This window comes from Chiloscyllium punctatum, chromosome 5 (assembly GCF_047496795.1).
Source record: "Chiloscyllium punctatum isolate Juve2018m chromosome 5, sChiPun1.3, whole genome shotgun sequence".
NCBI classification, from domain to species: Eukaryota; Metazoa; Chordata; class Chondrichthyes; order Orectolobiformes; family Hemiscylliidae; genus Chiloscyllium; species Chiloscyllium punctatum.
The window spans coordinates 36,505,449-36,519,636 of record NC_092743.1 but is presented as its reverse complement, the minus strand read 5'-3'; the positions used below and the strand labels follow the sequence as shown (position 1 = coordinate 36,519,636).

Genomic DNA, 14,188 nt, shown 5'->3' with positions numbered 1-14,188 from the left:
GGGGTTAACCCGGGGCGCGCGGGAAGAGGGAGGACAAACACGCGAACGGTGGGCGGGGTTAGCCTCGCGTCTGGCAAAGTGGGGTGGGGGGGGGGCATGGTGACCTGTGTGGGTGGGGTTTGAGTCGTGCGGGGGCGTGGGCCAGCCTAGATTGGGGGCGGGTCAATCTGGGTGCGTGCGCGTGTAGGGGCGGGGTTGACCCAGCAGCGCGCGGACAGTGGGCGAGGTTAACCCGGGGGCGCGCGGGCGGTGGGTGTGATTAACTCAAGTGTGCGGGAGCGAGCGGCGTGGCCCCGCGTGTTACTGAGGAGACGCTCTGGAGTGGCGATTAAGCTGGAACTCAGGGACTTTACTCCAGTTAGTAACCATCGAGGGAGAGGCATTAAACCGCTAGAAGGTAAGGAGTCCACTTCCATGTGAAGGTTCAGTAAATGTCACTGAATTCCTCAGCCTGAACAGAGAAGACGGCTGATTTGGATTCCTGAATAATTTAGTTTTCCATCTCAGGCTGAATGAGAGCAGCTCAGCTAGGCCCAATCCTCGACCTCTATTTTTACACAGGAGGAGCTGTTGTACCTCGCTGCTGCATATTATGCTTTATTGTTATGAGGCCTTTTTTAAAAAAAAAATGCTTTCTCGTAATTTAAAAGAAACCTACATAAGACTCTATTCTGTATCAACACCTGTCAGCAAATCACTTATTGTATTGCGAATTAGCGATTACTTTTACCTTCATAAATTTTGAATATAATATCCTCAATTGAAATCAGTTATCTTGCTTAAACGTATTTGCTGCAAGGATGAAAGCATAACAGTTTTTCCAAACGCCTCATTTATTTACTTTTAAAATCGTGTCTTGATTTCTTTTACATTTAATCTCATCTCGTTAATTACTGTGAAGGTATTGCATTTTAATCGCTCCTCAGCCTTTTGACACAGATCGTGTGTAGTTTCTGTTCTTGTCAGAATGGAAGGCTCGAAATATCATTTCTAATTTGATGAAAATGAATCTTGAGTGATGCTCCAACTATTCTGTCAAACGCAATCTTTTTCCCAGTGAGATAGTTGATCCTCTTTCAAAATGATGTTAATTATCTGAAAAAAAATGTTCCCCATGCAGTTCAGCGATAAGTACACCTTTTCATTATAGTTAACGATTTCTAACTTTCTTCACTTCTCGCACTCTGTATTGACAAATGTTTTTGTGTCTTACTTTTATGGAAGTTGTGTGTTTCTTCCGCCGCCCCCGCCTCATGCTTATTTGTTTTAACGTAAAACATAGTTCAGTTGGTATTGTTTGATTTATCTGAGTGACCGATTTCTTTGTGCTCGGAAATTGTTATTTCACATTGTCTCCCTTTTTTGAGGTTGATACAATGATCAGGCACAAATTACATAGTTAACAATATGACCAGGATTTTAAAAAATATTTGTAATTTGCTCCAAGTGTTACTGCGAGTTTTAAAATACATTTAGGCCAAATGAGGACACCTGTCTGTTTACCAACAGTGTGTTGTCAAACAATTGAAACCACAGCTGAGAAACAAATATGTGATTGATGCTTTGACTTTTTTTTATTTTTATTCCCTCAAAAGCAGTTCAAAAACATGTATTTGATACATAATCAGGATCTTTTCCTTTGGTCTGTGAGGAATGACATTAATGTTCCACAGCAATAATTATCTTTGCTTGTCATAAGAATCATTTAGATTTATCTAATCTGATGGTCCACTGTCCTTTACCTATGTGCTCAGCAATAAATATTGATGCTTTTGGTTGCAGTTGTTTTGTAGTAGTTTTGTTCTGCCACCCATCACTAGGACAATGTTTATCGTAATCTTGTTACATTATTCAACATTTATATTTGTAACCAATCACTCGTTATTAAACAGTAGTCATGCCAATGAGACCCTTCTTATATTCCCCTTCCTCAGCCTCCTTTTCCTCTTCTGTGTGTGTTAATGCCTCTCAAATCAATGGTATTTTACTGTGAATGCTCTTATCAACCGTAACAATCATAAGCTGTTGCTGCTTGTCCTGGTTGCAGCCTTTTGCACACAAGTGGGTCAGTATTCATCAGTAGGCTTAGCTGCCCAAACATAATCAGAGTCACATCACAATCTTCTTTTCCCATTTCATTGCCATTACTCACTGTACCTCAAGGATCAATCCTTGATCTCCATTTCACTTCTTATCTATGTGCTGACTATTGTCATTCCTGAAAACTGTCAGTTTTGATACGTGATTTGGAGATGCCGGTGTTGGACTGGGGTGTACAAAGTTTAAAAATCACACAACACCAGGTTATAGTCCAATAGGTTTAATTGGAAGCACACTAGCTTTCAGAGCGACGCTCCTTCACCTGATGAAGGGGCTTCGCTCTGAAAGCTAGTGTGCTTCCAAATAAACCTGTTGGACTATAACCTGGTGTAGTGTGATTTTTAGTTTTGATACAGATGTTGCTACCAATTCTACTTCAACATCTATCATGACCCTTTTGTTTTCTTTGAGTTGTCAACTGATAGCCTGGCATTCAGTATTGATTGAGTAAAAATTTCCTCCAACTAAATATTTGGAAGACCAGCAATATATTCTATTTCCTATCCATTGATTATATCCCTCTCCCTGGTTAACTAGGTAGTGGGGGTTACTTGCAGACAGACGGGTATATTCTAATCGGGAATAAAGAAATGGCAGAGAAATTAAACAAATATTTTGTATTACTCTTCATGGTAGAATAACAAAAAAATTCCCAAAATAGAAAAGAACTTAGGAGCTGTTGGAAATGACGGACTTAGTGAAGAAATAGGTTTGAAGAAGTTAGTGGGCCTTAAGTAGACAGGTCCTTTGGATCTTGCCTGCATCTTATGATTTTATTCTACTGTAGGAATACTAGATACATGGTTTGATCTCCCAGAATTTTCTGGAGTCCAGAATAGTTCCCATGCAATGAAAGATGGCAAACATAACCCTAATATTTGAGAATAAGAGAGAGAAAACTAGTTAACTTGAAATTGATCATTGGAAAAAGTGATATCTCTTATTCAGGATTTCCTTTAAAAGAATTACATACTAGCTTTACGGTGGGAGGGGTCAGAAGTGAAACCTCACTGGACTGGATCATGGGTTGAAGAGGTTGGAAAAGACTATGCATATGTTATCTGGAAATTGTCTCACTGAAATATACAAAATTCTTAAGGAATTTGCTTGTGTAGATACTAGCAGTATGTTTCTCTTGGCTATTAAATCAAGATTTTTTTGGTGGTGGGTGGGGGCGTGGGGTTGGTTTGCAGTCTTAAAATGAGACATTTTCCATTTAGGACAGATTGAGAGGAATTTCTTCTGTGTGTTAATGCCTCTCAAATCAAGGATATTGAGAATTCTGAGGCCTGCCAAAGCTGTTATTGAATATGTTCAAGACAGGAATTGGTTACTTGCGATTGAGAGATAAGAATAGTACAGAAAAGTGAATTTGTGATAGAAGATCAAATGGCAAGCAAACTCAAAAGGTCAGTTGTTTTTTAAAAGTTTTGAGAACAATAATGAGTCTAAGCCAGATTGTTTGCAACCTTGGAATTCTGGAATCCAAAACCTCAATGTGAACTACAAATCTTCTCAAAACTCACTAACACCTGTGGGCGCAATATGCTGAAACTTGCCTGAAAATGGGAAACCAACGCCATCTGACAGAGAGCCACCAGCAACAGCTGTACTTCCTGCACGAACATCCACATCCACCTTGGAATACTATTTGCTGAACTCGCCTGTTATTAATGATTAGGATATTTGTGAAACTTCTTTGTTGGGTCAGATTTAATTGTTTACCACTCTTCGCAACCAGTTGTGGCAGGACTGTAGAGCTTAGTTCTAATTATGGAATGGTTTAGTCATGTCTATTGCATGCTATGAGATGTAGGAGCAAAAGTAGGCTCAAATCAACCCATTGAGTTTACTCTGCCATTCAATGAGATCCTGACTGATTTTATAATCCCTAATTTCACATCTCTTCTTTCCCCCATAACTCTTAATTCCTTTACTGTCTTTCTCAGCCTTGAATAGACTTATCAACAAAACTTCAAAAGCACTCTGTGGTAAAGAATTGCATAAGTTCACCACTCTCGGAGAGGAAAACAAAGGTCCTCATCTCTATCTGAAGTGGATGACTCCTTACTTTCGGATTACGTCCTTTGGTCCTAGACTCCAACATAAGAGGAAACAACCTCTTATCCTGTTAAATTCCCTAAGAAGTTTATTTATTTCAGTAAGGTCTCTTCAACTCTATTGAGTATAAACCCAACCCACTCAAACTCTTATCAGAAAATAATTCCTCCATACTTGGGATCAACTAGAGAACCTTTTTCTGATTATATCTTTTGTTATATAAGGGGACCAGACTGTTCATGGTATTTTCACTGTAATCTGACCAGAGCCTTGTTTTAATAAGACCTATTTTGATGCTCTTGTCTGTTTGAAATCAAGGCCAACATTCTATTTGACTTCCTTATTACTCACCAAAATTGCATGCTAATGTTTTGTGATTTATGCACTGAGACCCTCAAATTCCTTCTGTGCTGCAGCTTCTTGTAGTCTTTCTTCATTCAAGACGTATTTGACTCTTCTGTTTTTACTGCCAAAACACACATGCACACATTTTCCCACATATCCCATGTGCCAAGTCTTTATCCACTTGCTTAACCTGTCTGTTTGTCTCTCTGTAGACTCCTTGTCTCATCCTCGCTACTTGTCTTCCCATCTATTTAGACTCCTTGTCTCATCCTCGCTTCTTGTCTTCCCATCTATTTTTATATCATCCACAAATTTGACAATAGTACATTCACTTTCGTCTTCCAGCTTGCTTGTGATCCCAACAATGATCCCTGTGGCACCCCAATATTTACAGATCACCCTCCTGAAAATGTTCCCTTTATCCTAATTCTCTGTTTTCTATTAGTTAGCCAATCCTCTATCCATCAGTACCCTCGACACCATTTTATGTTATCAAGTATATTTGGGTGCAGTTTCTGATATACCTTTTGGAAACCCCAAAATATTACATCAGCTGGTTCCTCATCTATTCTGCTTGTTTCCTCTTTAAAACATTGTAATAAACTTTTCTAGGCATAATATCCTCTTCATGAAGTCATGATTTTGCTTAATTATGATTCTGCTTTTATTTCTTAGTTTTTATTAAGAACATGAACCATCTTTTAAGTGGGGTTGGGGGGGGGGAAGGTGTGAAACAAATTAACAAATTGAACCATCCTTGCATCTTCACTCCAACAGTGTTTAAGAAAAAAACTTTGAACACGAAATAAAACAAGACACACAAAGCAGGTCAAACAGTACAGAAGTATGATTAACCAGATAAGCAGTTTGAGTGGAACAGTTTTATGATTAGCTCAATTTAGTGAGAAGACTGCCATAAGTTGGAGTCTGTGCAGAGCATTTGCCCTTCTTTATGGCAATAAACCAAGAGAACTAGGAAGGAAATGAGAAAATAAAGGTAACCATGAATAGTGTGAAATCCTTGCTGTATGTTGGCATTAACATTTCATCAGCATAATGGATAAACATTCTGCTGTAAAGCACATTTGAAATTATTGCATTGTGATAGTGTTTAAGTTGTCAAAGTACTTAGTCCAAAAGTATAGCGCTGGTTTTAAGTTAGGCTAGTATTTTGGAAAAACAATGAGTTCTAAGTCATTGAGATCTAACATTGAGGTAATATGTTAATGGAAAAACAAAAATCTCGATTGGCACATACTTGAAGTGTATTGGCTTAAGTGCATTTTTTCCTAAAAGTGTGTTGATACTAATACACTTAAGTGTGTTTAATGAAAACATAGCTTGCTTATTTTTAACTATAAAATTAAACTACTAACCCAGGGACTGTTGTTTGAGGCACTGCAGATTAAAGTACTCTGAGACTGAAGACAACAGTGCTTTGTCCTTTATTTACATTGGTGTCATAAATATGTTTTGAAATGTGAGAAGTACTGACAAAGGAAACACTACAACTTTAAAGCTCCTATTAGTTTCCAGTGTAGCACTGTGATAAAATTATCTAAATATCCAAGTGAAGATCCAAGATAATTGGATCTTAACTAAGCTACTTTTCTTTGACTTGGTATCTTATGGAATTCTTGTATTTGCAGTGACAAATTTTGAGTTTCCCTTAAATTGAAGGCTATATTTAAATGACAGTTGTCCTTTAGCAACAGCCAATATGTATATAGTTTCATCCAAGTGATGCTTATGTAAACAAATGGAAAAATTTACTTTGGAGAGTTATTGTTCATGAATGCACTGAATTTGCATAAACGATGCCACATTGAGTTCAACTGATCTTAATGTTAGCTTTAACCAATTTTTCCTTGATAAAACTAAATGCAGGATCTTATTTATCATATTCAAGTAAACTGAATCAAGAATAATTAATGTATTAATTAAAATATTAGTTTGCTGCAGAAGTGTGTGCGTGGGTGCAGGCAATGGCTATTTGTTAGTTCTGTTGCTTCTGAGTCAGCTCAGTGTACATTTAAGTGACTCAAGCACAACATCTAGACTGACACTCCCATGTTGTACTGAATGGATGCTACACTCGGAGGTTTTTTTTTGTTGTCTGCCTTCCAGATGTAAGTAATAGGTCCCATGGCACAACTTCAAATATTCACAAGGAAGTTGTTTTCCCTTATGTCCTGGCAAATGTTTGTCCCTTAACTAATGTTATTAAAACAGATTATCTGGTATTATTGCATTGCTGTTTACTGCAGCTTGCTGTTGGCATATTTTATGCTTGTCCTGCATTACAGTAATTCCCATTGCTTTGCCATGTCTTGAGGTTACAAGATTGTTTATAAATGAAACCTATAGGATATCCTAAGATTAAATATTCTGGGAAAGGGACAATGTTGACAAAAGTTATGACTTCTTATCTAGTCTTTGGAGATAATTTAGGAAACTAGAACATTTAATAGCGATTATAGAGAAAATGTTGGAATTGGTCGTTCAACAGATTATTGCAGGACGCTTAAAATCTTCGAATTAGAATTAAGTTTGTCACGTGTACTCAAGGACATGTGACGGGAGCACAGTGAAAAGTTTATAAATTCACCAATTGTGGTTCTGTCTTGGGTACAAAAGTAGCTAGGTACAAAATCTTAGGTATAAAAGAAAAAAAAAGTTAAAAGTTAAACATTACAGTCCTTCTTAGTATAAAGTCAGAAAAATCAACAAATACAGTCCTTCAGCCATGGGCCTGCAGAGGCTCCATGCTGGGCTTCCCCATGAGGGCTCAATCTCCTCTGTTCTGTGCTCGCTATCCTCTCCCGTGAGCTGGGCACAATCTACCCTGTGCTCTGGGCTTGCATTCCTCTGCAAAATGAGTCTTGCTGCCAACTGCTAAAATCCAGTCTGGCTCACCAGGCATCTTGTTGCCACCTGCAATTCAGGCTCATCAGTCACCTTTCTAGAGAGCGCCAGGATCCTGATTTGATACTGAGCTGTCAAGTCACTTCCATGCTCCATACCTTGAAGAAGCAGCAGCAGTGTCATACCAGCTGCCTCACGCAAAAAACCTGCTCCAAGTCCACAATCGCTGTGGTCACCACTGCCTCCGTGACTGAGTCTCTCCAAAATTAACCAACAAAATAAATGGAGAAAAAGGGAAAAAAATTGAGAAAAGAAATGAGCCCTGACTCTCGCCATCTTGGGTGGGAAAAGAAGGTTTTGATGCAAATAGGCAAAGTTTTGTGAAATTAACCTATTTGGCTAATTTATTACAGTTGTTTTAGGAAGTACCAAACAATTTAGAAAAGATTGTACTGGACCTAGATTTCCAGAAGGCATCTGACAACATAGCATGCCAAAAGGTATTGCGCAGTAAAAGGACTCAGTATGGAGGGGGTAGTATTAGCATGGGTAGAGAGTTGTTTGGCTATTAGGAAGCAAAGGTTGGACGTTAGTGGGTCATTTTGGGTTGGCTAAATGTGACAGCATGTCAGGGGCATTAGTATTGGTGTCTCAATCATTTACAAATTTTATGAATGATTTTTGGATGAAAGGACAGAATGTCTGGTTACTAAATTTGTTTATGATACAATGATAGGTAGAAAAATAAATCTTGAGGGCATAAATAACCTGAAAAGAGATATAGATAGAGCACGTGGGTGTACAAAAATCTGGCAGATGCAGTACAATATGGGAAAATGTGAACTTGTCTCATTTGGTGACGAGTCAAAGAGAAGCATATAATTTAAATACAGAGAGATTGCAGAGCTTGGTGAAATAGAGGGATTGACATGTTGTACTGAAAGAATCACAGCAAGGTAATCAAAAGGATTAATAGATGCTGTCCCTTATTATGAAATGCAGTGATCACAAAATTGAGGATGCCATGCTTCAGTTAAACAGGACTTTGTAAGACCACATCTTCAATACTGTTTTGGTCTCCTCGATTTGTAGCTTATGTTGAGGTTCTGGATTTAGGTTTGCTCACTGAGCTGGAAGGTTCATTTTCAGACGTTTCGTCACCATACTAGGTAACCTCTTCATTGAGCCTCTGGACGAAACATTGCTGATGGTTCCTGCTTTCTATTTATATGTTTGGGTTTCTTTGGGTTGGTGGTGTTATTTCCTGTTCGTTTTCTCAGGGAGGTGGCAAGTGGGGTCCAAGTCGATGTGTGTGTTGTTAGAGTTCCGGTTGGAATGCCATGTTTCTAGGAATTCTTGTGCGTGTCTGTTTGGTTTGGCCTAGGAAGAATGTGTTTTCCTCTCAGTGGTGTCCTTTCTCATCTGTTTGTAAGGATATTCGTGAGACTGGATCATGTCTTTTTGTTAGTTGATGTACATATATCCTGATGGCCAGTTTTCTGTCTGTTTATCCAATGTAGTGTTTGTTACAGTCCTTGCACAGTATTTTGCAAATTACAAACAACAAGCAAAACTAATGTATCAGGTCTTTCAAGTTCATTACAGCTGTTTTAGTATTGGTGGGTTTGTGGGTTACCATGCTGTCAAGGGCTCTGAGTAGTCTGGCAGACATTTCTGAGATGTGTTTGTAGGGGAGAGTGGCAAGGGTTTCTGGACGTGTTTTGTCTGCTTGTTTAGGTTTGTTGCTGAGAAATCTGTGGACTTTGTTCATTGGGTATCCGTATAGATGATTTTCCTCTGCTCCACGTAATTCCACTGTGCTGCAGTGTGTGATGGCTCTTTGGAATAATATTCTGATGCAGCTTCATTTATGGATGTTGGGATGATTGCTTCTGTAGTTCAATATTTGGTCTGTATGTGTTGTTTTCCTGTAGACGCTGGTTTGAAGTTCCCCATTGGCTGTTCGCTCTACTGTGGCATCTAGGAATTGCAGTTTGTTGTTGTTTTCCTCCTCTTTAGTGAATTTTATGCCAGTAAGGGTATTATTGATGGTCCTGAAGGTTTCTTCTAATTTGTTTAATTTAGTGATGACAAAGGAGTCATCCACATAGGGGACACAAAGTTTGGGTTGGATGGTTGGCAGAGCTATTTGTTCGAGTCTCTGCATTACTGTCTCTGTTAAGAGCCCTGATAGCGGAGATCCCATGGGTGTTCCGTTGGTTTGTCTGTAGGTTTTGTTGTTGAAGGTGACGTGGGTAGTAAGGCATAGGTCCACTAGCTTGACGATACTGTCCTTGCTGAGGAAGTTGGTGGTGTTTGGTGCATGGGTCTTCTAATACTGTAGTCCGTGTTTCCTTGGCCAGGTTGATGTTGATTGATGTGAACAGGGCTGTTACATCAAAGGATACCATTATTTCATCCTCTTTTATCTTTGTGTCTTTGGTCTTCAGGACTTCTTGGGTGGGGTGGATGGAATGGTGTGAGTCGTCTTCTAAGTGTTTTAGTCTTTGGTGTAGCTCCTTGGCCAAATTGTAAATCGGTGTTCCTGAGAAAAAGAACAGGAAATGGCATCACCACAGGAAATGACATCAACATCTTGAAGAAACCCAAATGTATAAATAGAAAGCAGGAATCATTAGTAATGCTTTGACCGGAGGCTCACTGAAAATGTTACCTAGTATAGCAATTAAACATCTGAAACTGAACCTTCCAGCTCAGCGAGGAAACCTACATCCAGATATTAAAGCTAGTTCAGAGATGTGATGCATTTCTTCAGAGATAGAAGAAAACCTTGAGAAAGGGAGAGGGATGTTAAGCACCTTTTGTAATCTACATGAAGATTGGCCTGATGGCTGACAATGAGGAAGGAGGTCTTTGGATAAAGACATATTGGGCAGATCAGTGGCAGAAAGCACTTAATCCTGCTAAGTGAGGTGATACACTTTTGAAGAAGTATTAAGACAACGGAGTACTTAATGTATGGAAGGGCATTAGAAAACTGAGAGGAACAGAGGGTTCCTATCGACAGATCCCTGAAAGTGGCAAAACTGGTCAGCAGGGTAGTTCAGGCATACTTGCCTTTATCAGTCATGGCATAGATTGTAAGAGCAGGGAAGTTACGTTGGAGCTAGACAGGACTTTGGTTAGGTCGCTGAGCTAAGGAATGATGTGATTGTACTGGAGGGGTGCAGAAGAGATTCACTGGACTGTTGCCTGGGCTTGAGCAGTTTACATATGATGAGAAGTTGGATAAGTTTGGGTTGTTTTTTTTGGAGCAGAAAAGATTGAGAGGGGACCTAACTCAGGTGTATAAGATTGTGGGACATGGACAGTGTAGATAGGAAACAGCTGTTCCCCTTAGTTATAGTCTCAGCAATAGGGGCATAAAGGATCTTGTGGTGCAGTAGTAGTGTCCCTACCTCTGAGCCAGAAGATCCAAGTACAGATCCCTTCTTCGGTGGTGTGTCATAACATCTCTAAGCAGTTTGATCAAAATATCAAACAAGGGAACACATTTTAAGGTGAAGGACAGGAGATTTAGAGGAGATTTGAGGAAAAATATTTTCACCCAAGGAGCATTGAGAATTTAGAATACGCTGTGTGGAAGGGTAGTTCAAGTAGAAAACCTTGCAAATTTTAAAAGTACTTGAATGAGCACTTGAAATGTCATATCCTACATGGTTATGGGCCAAGTGTTGGAAAATGGGACTAGTAGATTTAGTGTAGTTTTGTCAGTGACATCTCAATGGGTAAATGAACTCTTCAGTACTGCTTAATTCCATGAAAGTTTATTAAATTGATCCCTGAAATGAGTGGGTTGTCTTATGAAGAAATTTTGGACAGACCAGGCTTGTTCCCACTACTATTTAGAAGAGTGAGGGGTGATTTTCTTTATAAAATCCTGAATGGCCTTAACAAAATAGGTGAGGAAAGGATAGTTCCTGTTGTTAAGTCAAAACTAGGGGGCACTTTTCAAATTAGGCGTTGTCCTTTTAGGACAGAGTTGAGAATTTATATTATTTGAGAGCTATGTAACTTCAGAACTCAGTGCTGCAGAAGATAGTGGAGGTGGGTGGATTCTTATTAGGGAAATCACTGTTGTTGGGCACCGTTGGGATTGTGCAGTTCAAAACACAGACATATAAACTACTCTTTTTGAATGGCAGAATGGGCTCAAAGGGCTGAATGTACTACTCCTGCTCTGAATGTGGGAAAGGCATTACATATGAACTTACAATCTCTGTCCATTGGGTGAGTGAATTATATATGTGTCTTCATTTATAATAAATTTGTTGCATTCTCAACGGTGTATATGCTGGAGTGTTTCAAAGTTCAACAGTATTTTGCATCAGTCACCTCTGGTCATATACACCTCAAGTTTGACATGGCATCCTTCTGGAAAATGGTTAGCAAAAATAATTATATTAAGATTGTCATGAGATGAGGGAAAATTAAGATGAAAACCATTATCAGTGTCATCCCATTTCAGAAATATGTATCTGTCCTGAGACAGCAGCAGGTAATTGGTAATTACCTATAGGCCAAAGCCAGAGGAGCATCTCGCCTTTTGAGAGAGACAGTTGGCTTTGTACATCTTGAACAGAGGCAGGTGATGTGGATTCAAGTCCCATCTGTCTTGGAGGTATATAATGTCTGAATGGATTGATTTAAAAAAAAACTATCACTGCACATCATGGGACAAAGAGAGCAGGCAGGTCTTCATGAGCTGGTATGAAGATTGAAGCCATACCATTGGTGTCATCACTCTACTCTCCCAGCCAACTGAGCTAGCTTACCTCCATGATAACAAATATAATCCTGTGGTTTAAACTGCTGTACCAGCTGTATTTCTGTGTGCATTACAAAGGAGTTGAATACTATGTGTTGAGTTCTTTTTCCTGAGGTTCTTACACACTTGATGCGACTGCAACACACCAACTTTTGTGAACAAGCAACCAAATTTATTAAGCATAGTACAGTACAAGCTTTGGAGAAACCTTTAGCATACCTCACAGGGCTTACTGGGTCATGGCAAAAGCGCTTTCTAAACAAACGCAACAGTTCTTCCTTTATACAAAATCTTTACATCACAGTTGGTAATGCTCACAAGACAAGAGCACTCCATTCACACACTCTGTCGCATTGTACTCAAGGTGCAATGAAGTGGCCTTGTCACCTCCAAAGACAGTGTAATGCAAATCATCCCTTTATGGTCAAATCTGTTGAAAATTGTTTTTTTGTAACTATAGAGTAGTAGTCAAATTCCAACTGTAATTAATGTTCTTAACGATTTCTGGATGAAAATGTAAATTGTCCCTGAATGGCAAGGAAATGGCCATGTAAACCTCCCACATTCCACCTATAAGACAAAGACACACCACCCTACCCCCGGGGCATTCAATTTCTTGCAGAACAAATCAACTCTTTAATATCACACTATGTACTAAAACAATGTAATGTCATACCTTTGCTGTTTGACTTGCAGAATAACAGTATCATGTGCCAACTACTATGGTACAGGAAAATTGTTTTCCATCAGATCACAAAGAATAGCAATGTTATACATTTACCATATGAAATAATACCAAAATAATAATAATTTCCTGAAGTCAGTGTGCTCCTGCATATGGTCTTTCTGGTGTGAGTAGGTGGTTGAACTTTTTACCTTTTATTTAATTATAATTTTCAAACATAACTCTCAAGCTACCTACTTCTGACATTTCATACATTTGCAGCTAAGTCATTAAACTGAGATTAATGTATGAATGCGTAATTAGGTAAGGGGAGCTGGCTCTTTATTTTAAAAATGTATGAAGATCTATGTGGAATTAAACGGATGCCTAATATTGCAACTCTTAGATTAGATTACTTACTTACAGTGTGGAAACAGGCCCTTCAGCCCAACAAGTCCACACTGACCCGCTGAAGCACAACTTACCCAGACTCATTCCCCTACATTTACCCCTTCACCTAACATGGGCAATTTACCACGGCCAATTCACCTAACCTGCATGTTTTTGGACTGTGGGAGGAAACCGGAGCACCCGGAGGAAACCCACTGAGATACTGGGAGAATGAGCAAACTCCACACACAGTCGCCTGAGGTGGGAATTGAGCCCGGGTCTCTTGCGCTGTGAGGCAGCAATGCTAGCCACCGTGCCGCCTATTCAGAAGTTGCTGCTATAATAGTATTAAAAGAAAAAAGAATAACAGAAAATTTAAGCACTTTGTTTACATAAAGTTTTACCTCATTAGTCTCATAGGATTTCAGTCACTTGTTTCTTTTCAGCACGCATATCATCCCAAGGGATCATGTAATAGTGATATTTTGGCAAGAAATCTGAAGATTGTATCTTCCCTTGGCATTAAAATTGTTTGAGCATATTGACTTTTTGCAGGAATTGTTGTGTTTCAAAATGTTTTCGAACTTTCCATCAATGAACTAAAAATATTCAAATTTATAGATATTTTGTGAAGCTTCTTTTTAAATGAGGAACAGCAACATTGTTGCTCCTGACCTTTTTATGCAGAAGGAATTTGTTCATACATAGAGCACAATAACAGCTGCTTGAAGGCAATGACCGAGAATTTCCTTCATGGCCAAATCTACAATGCAAAAGTAGCAGATTTGAGTTGACATTCAACTGATCTCTAAGTTTCAAAGTTAAAAATCAAAACACTAGGTTATGGTCCAGCAGGTTTATTTGGAAGTACTAGCTTTCTTAGCGCTGTTCCTTCATCAGGTAGCTGATGAAGAAGCAGCGGTCTGAAAACTATCTACTTCCAAATAAACCTGTTGGAACAAACTGTTGTGTGA

The 14,188-nt window shown here is 39.1% G+C and overlaps 1 protein-coding gene across 1 annotated transcript in view; it reads left to right on the top strand.

Annotated features, from left to right (window-relative positions):
* Positions 1-230: 230 nt before the first annotated feature.
* scap (SREBF chaperone) overlaps positions 231-14,188 on the top strand; it is a 155,057-nt gene continuing 141,099 nt past the window's right edge. The window contains exon 1 of the mRNA XM_072570036.1: positions 231-397. The gene's annotated coding sequence lies outside the window, so the exon portion shown is untranslated. The remainder of the gene's footprint in view (positions 398-14,188) is intronic.